Consider the following 7,821-nt stretch of genomic DNA (forward strand, 5'->3'; position numbering starts at 1 on the left):
GGAGTCACCAGAGGGGATTGTACGGGAGAGGGTGTAGAGGGAGTCACCAGAGGGGATTGTACGGGAGAGGGTGCAGAGGGAGTCACCAGATGGGATTGTACAGGAGAGGGTGTAGAGGGAGTCACCAGAGGGGATTGTACGGGAGAGGGTGTAGAGGGAGTCACCAGAGGGGATTGTACGGGAGAGGGTGTAGAGGGAGTCACCAGAGGGGATTGTACGGGAGAGGGTGCAGAGGGAGTCACCAGAGCGGATTGTACGGGAGAGGGTGTAGAGGGAGTCACCAGATGGGATTGTACAGGAGAGGGTGTAGAGGGAGTCACCAGATGGGATTGTACAGGAGAGGGTGTAGAGGGAGTCACCAGATGGGATTGTACAGGAGAGGGTGCGGAGGGAGTCACCAGAGGGGATAGGACTGTGAATATCAGGCGCAGAGGAGGCCATTCGGTAAGACCATGCTTGGTTATTCCTGAGAAGCGATGAACACATGTTTGTCGCCGATCTCTCTCCCAGGCCTCTGGGCTCCTCAGTTACAAACACACACCATCCACAACGGTAAAGGCTCCCTCGGTTGGGGAGGGGGTGGATTCGTATCTAACAGGGGTCACAAGCTGAAACTGTGGGGTTGTGACAGCTGGGGTAGCCAATGGAAATCCCGCTCTCACACATCAGCGCCACGTTCACACATCACTCCCACTCTCACACATCACCCCCATGCTCACACATCACTCCCACGCTCACACATCGCTCCTATCTCACACATCACTCCCACGCTCACACATCGCTCCCATCTCACACATCACTCCCACGCTCACACATCAGCCCCACGCTCACACATCAGCCCCACGTTCACACATCACCCCCACTCTCACACATCACCCCCATGCTCACACATCACTCCCACGCTCACACATCGCTCCCATCTCACACATCACTCCCACGCTCACACATCGCTCCCATCTCACACATCACTCCCACGCTCACACATCAGCCCCACGCTCACACATCAGCCCCACGTTCACACATCACCCCCACTCTCACACATCACTCCCACTCTCACACATCACCCCCACGCTCACACATCACTCCCACTCTCACACATCACACCCACGCTCACACATCACTCCCACGCTCACACATCACCCCCACGCTCACACATCACTCCCACTCTCACACATCAGCCCCGCTCTCACACATTACACCCGCTCTCACACATCATCCCCACTCTCACACATCACCCCCACGCCCACACATCACTCCCACTCTCCCACATCACTTCCACTCTCACACATCACCCCACTCTCACACATCATCCCACGCTCACACATCGCTCCCACTCTCAGACATCACTCCCACTCTCACACATCACACCCACGCTCACACATCACCCCACTCTCACACATCACTTCCACTCTCACACATCACCCCCACTCTCACACATTACTTCCACTCTCACACATCACTCCCACTCTCACACATCACTTCCACTCTCACATATCACTCCCACTCTCACACATCATTCCACTCTCGCACATCACCCCCACTCTCACACATCACTTCCGCTCTCACACATCACGCCCACTCTCACACATCACTCCCACTCTCACACATCAATCCCACTCTCACACATCATCCCACTCTCACACATCATCCCACTCTCACACATCACCCCCACTCTCACACATCACTTCCACTCTCACACATCACCTCACTCTCACACATCATCCCACTCTCACACATCACTCCCACTCTCACACATCATACCACTCTCACACATCACTCCCACTCTCACACATCACCCCTACTCTCACACATCACTCCCACTCTCACACATCACTCCCACTCTCACACATCAATCCCACTCTCACACATCACTCCCACTCTCACACATCACTCCCACTCTCACACCTCACCCCCACTCACACACATCACCCGACTCTCAAACATCACACTCATTCTCATACATTCCTCCCACTCTCACACATCAATCCCACTCTCACACATCACTCCCACTCTCACACATCACTTCCACTCTCACACATCACCCCCACTCTCACACATCACCCCCACTCTCACACATCAACTCCACGCTCATACATCCCCCCCACTCTCACACATCACTCTCACTCTCACACATCAACCCCACTCTCACACCTCACACCCACTCTCACATATCACCCTCACTCTCACACATCAACTCCACCCTCATACATCACCCTCAATTTCACACATCACCCCCACTCTCACACATCACACTCATTCTCACACATCACCCCCCACTATCGCACATCACCCTCACTCTCACACATCACCCCCACTCTCACACATCAACTCCACGCTCATACATCCCCCCCACTCTCACACATCACTCTCACTCTCACACATCAATCCCACTCTCACACCTCACACCCACTCTCACACATCACCGTCACTCTCACACATCAACTCCACCCTCATACATCACCCTCAATTTCACACATCACCCCCACTCTCACACATCACACTCATTCTCACACATCACCCCCCACTATCGCACATCACCCTCACTCTCACACATCACTCCCATTCACACACATCGCTCCCACTCTCACACATCACTCACGCTCTCACACATCACTCCCACTCTCACACATCACCCCCACACTCACACATCACTCCCACTCTCACACATCAGCCCCACTCTCACACATCACCGCCATTCACACATCACTCCCACTCTCACACATCACCCTCACTCTCACACATCACCCCCACTCTCACACATCACCCCCACTCTCACACATCACTCCCACTCTCACACATCACCCCCACGCTCACACACCACTCCCACTCTCACACATCATCCCCATTCTCACACATCACTCCCACCCTCACACATCACTTCCATTCTCACACATCACCCTCACTCTCACACACCAACCCCACTCTCACACATCACCCCCACTCTCACACATCACTCCCACTCTCACACATCACCCCCACGCTCACACATCATCCCCACTCTCACACATCATCCCCACTCTCACACATCACTCCCACTCTCACACATCATCCCACTCTCACATATCACACCGACTCTCACACATTACCCCCGCTCTCACACATCACCCCCACTCTCACACATCACCCCTACTCTCACACATCACTCCCACTCTCACACATCATCCCCACGCTCACACATCACTTCCGCTCTCACACATCACCCCCACTCTCACACATCAATCCCACTCTCACACATCACTCCCACTCTCACACATCACTCCCACTCTCACACATCACTTCCACTCTCACACATCACTCCCACTCTCACACAGCAATCCCACTCTCACACATCACTCCCACTCTCACACATCAATCCCACTCTCACACATCACTCCCACTCTCACACATCACCCCCTCTCTCACACATCACCCCCACTCTCACACATCACTCCCACTCTCACACATCATCCCCACGCTCACACATCACTTCCGCTCTCACACATCACCCCCACTCTCACACATCACTCCCACTCTCACACATCACTTCCACTCTCACACATCACTCCCACTCTCACACAGCAATCCCACTCTCACACATCACTCCCACTCTCACACATCACTTCCGCTCTCACACATCACCCCCTCTCTCACACATCACTCCCACTCTCACACATCACTTCCGCTCTCACACATCACCCCCACTCTCACACAGCAATCCCACTCTCACACATCACTCCCACTCTCACACATCACTTCCGCTCTCACACATCACCCCCTCTCTCACACATCACTCCCACTCTCACACATCACTTCCGCTCTCACACATCACCCCCACTCTCACACATCAATCCCACTCTCACACATCACTCCCACTCTCACACATTACCCCCACTCTCACACATCAATCCCACTCTCACACATCACTCCCACTCACACACATCAATCCCACTCTCACACATCACGCCCACTCTCACACATCACTTCCACTCTCACACATCACCCCCACTTTCACACCACACCCACTCTCACACATCAATCCCACTCACACACCTTACTCCCACTCTCACACATCACTTCCGCTCTCACACATCACCCCCACTCTCACACATCACTCCCACTCTCACACATCAATCCCTCTCTCACACATCACTCCCACTCTCACACATAACTCCCACTCTCACACATCACCCCCACTCTCACACATCACCCCCACTCTCACACATCACTTCCACTCCCACACATCACCCCCACTCGCACACAACACCCCCACTCTCACACATCACCCCCACTCTCACACATCACCCCACTCCCACACATCACTCCCACTCCCACACATCACTTCTGCTCTCACACATCACTCCCACTCTCACACATCACTTCCACTCTCACACATCACCCCCACTCTCACACATCAATCCCACTCTCACACATCACTCCCACTCTCACACATCACTCCCACTCTCAAACATCACTGCCACTTTCACACATCACCCCCACTCTCACACATCAATCCCACTCTCACACATCACTCCCACTCTCACACATCAATCCCACGCTCACACATCACTCCCACTCTCACACATCACTTCCACTCTCACACATCACCCCCACTCTCACACATCACACCCACTCTCACACATCAATCCCACTCTCACACATCACCCCACTCTCACACATCACTCCCACTCTCACACATCACTTCCGCTCTCACACATCACTCCCACTCTCACACATCACTTCCGCTCTCACACATCACCCCCACTCTCACACGTCTCTCACACATCACTCCCACTCTCACACATCACTTCCACTCTCACACATCACCCCCACTCTCACACATCAATCCCACTCTCACACATCACTCCCACTCTCACACATCAATCCCACTCTCACACATCACTCCCACGCTCACACATCACTTCCACTCTCACACATCACCCCCACTCTCACACATCACACCCACTCTCACACATCAATCCCACTCTCACACATCACCCCACTCTCACACATCACTCCCACTCCCACACATCACTTCCGCTCTCACACATCACTTCCGCTCTCACACATCACTTCCGCTCTCACACATCACACCCACTCTCACACATCAATCCCACTCTCACACATCACCCCACTCTCACACATCACTCCCACTCCCACACATCACTTCCGCTCTCACACATCACTCCCACTCTCACACATCAATCCCACTCTCACACATCACTTCCACTCTCACACATCACCCCCACTCTCACACATCACACCCACTCTCACACATCAATCCCACTCTCACACATCACTCCCACTCTCACACATCACTTCCACTCTCACACATCACCCCCACTCTCACACATCACACCCACTCTCACACATCAATCCCACTCTCACACATCACCCCACTCTCACACATCACTCCCACTCTCACACATCACTTCCGCTCTCACACATCACACCCACTCTCACACATCACTCCCACTCTCACACATCAATCCCTCTCTCACACATCACTCCCACTCTCACACATCACTCCCACTCTCACACATCACCCCCTCTCTCACACATCAACCACACTCTCACACATCACCCCCACTCTCACACATCACCCGACTCTCACACATCACTCCCACTCCCACACATCACTTCCGCTCTCACACATCACTCCCACTCTCACACATCACTTCCGCTCTCACACATCACCCCCACTCTCACACATCTCTCACACATCACTCACACTCTCACACATCACTTCCACTCTCACACATCACCCCCACTCTCACACATCAATCCCACTCTCACACATCACTCCCACTCTCACACATCAATCCCACTCTCACACATCACTCCCACGCTCACACATCACTTCCACTCTCACACATCACCCCCACTCTTACACATCACACCCACTCTCAAACATCAATCCCACTCACACACCTTACTCCCACTCTCACACATCAATCCCACTCTCACACATCACTCCCACTCTCACACATCAATCCCACTCTCACACATCAACCACACTCTCACACATCACCCCCACTCTCACACATCACCCGACTCTCACACATCACTCCCACTCCCACACATCACTTCCGCTCTCACACATCACACCCACTCTCACACATCAATCCCACTCTCACACATCACTCCCACTCTCACACATCACTCCCACGCTCACACATCACTTCCACTCTCACACATCACCCCCACTCTTACACATCACACCCACTCTCAAACATCAATCCCACTCACACACCTTACTCCCACTTTCACACATCACTCCCACTCTCGCACTTCACCCCCACTCTCACACATCACTTCCACTATCGCACATCATCCCCACTCTCACACATCACCCCCACTCACACACATCACCCCCACTCTCACACATCACCCCTACTCTCACACATCACTCCCACTCTCACACATCATCCCCACACTCACACATTACTCCCACTCTCACACATCACCCCCACTCACACACATCACTCCCACTGTCACACATCACCCCCACTCTCACACATCACCCCCACTCTCACACATCACTCCCACTGTCACACATCACCCCCACTCTCACACATCACTCCCACTGTCACACATCACCCCCACTCTCACACATCGCACCCACTCTCACACATCAATCCCACTCTCACACATCACTCCCACTCTCACACATCACTCCCACTCTCACACATCACCCCCACTCTCACACATCACACCCACTCTCACACATCAATCCCACTCTCACACATCACCCCACTCTCACACATCACTCCCACTCTCACACATCACTTCCGCTCTCACACATCACACCCACTCTCACACGTCACTCCCACTCTCACACATCAATCCCTCTCTCACACATCACTCCCACTCTCACACATCACTCCCACTCTCACACATCACCCCCTCTCTCACACATCAACCCCACTCTCACACATCACCCACACTCTCACACATCACCCCACTCTCACACATCACTCCCACTCCCACACATCACTTCCGCTCTCACACATCACTCCCACTCTCACACATCACTTCCGCTCTCACACATCACCCCCTCTCTCATACATCACCCCCACTCTCACACATCACTTCCACTCCCACACATCACCCCCACTCGCACACAACACCCCCACTCTCACACATCACCCCCACTCTCACACATCACCCCACTCTCACACATCACTCCCACTCCCACACATCACTTCTGCTCTCACACATCACTCCCACTCTCACACATCACTTCCACTCTCACACATCACCCCCACTCTCACACATCAATCCCACTCTCACACATCACTCCCACTCTCACACATCACTCCCACTCTCAAACATCACTGCCACTTTCACACATCACCCCCACTCTCACACATCAATCCCACTCTCACACATCACTCCCACTCTCACACATCAATCCCACGCTCACACATCACTCCCACTCTCACACATCACTTCCACTCTCACACATCACCCCCACTCTCACACATCACACCCACTCTCACACATCAATCCCACTCTCACACATCACCCGACTCTCACACATCACTCCCACTCTCACACATCACTTCCGCTCTCACACATCACTCCCACTCTCACACATCACTTCCGCTCTCACACATCACCCCCACTCTCACACGTCTCTCACACATCACTCCCACTCTCACACATCACTTCCACTCTCACACATCACCCCCACTCTCACACATCAATCCCACTCTCACACATCACTCCCACTCTCACACATCAATCCCACTCTCACACATCACTCCCACGCTCACACATCACTTCCACTCTCACACATCACCCCCACTCTCACACATCACACCCACTCTCACACATCAATCC

Source organism: Chiloscyllium plagiosum, unplaced genomic scaffold (genome assembly GCF_037043375.1).
Source record: "Chiloscyllium plagiosum isolate Xiang-an unplaced genomic scaffold, Cpla_swu_hap1 HiC_scaffold_35, whole genome shotgun sequence".
In the NCBI taxonomy this organism is placed as follows: Eukaryota; Metazoa; Chordata; class Chondrichthyes; order Orectolobiformes; family Hemiscylliidae; genus Chiloscyllium; species Chiloscyllium plagiosum.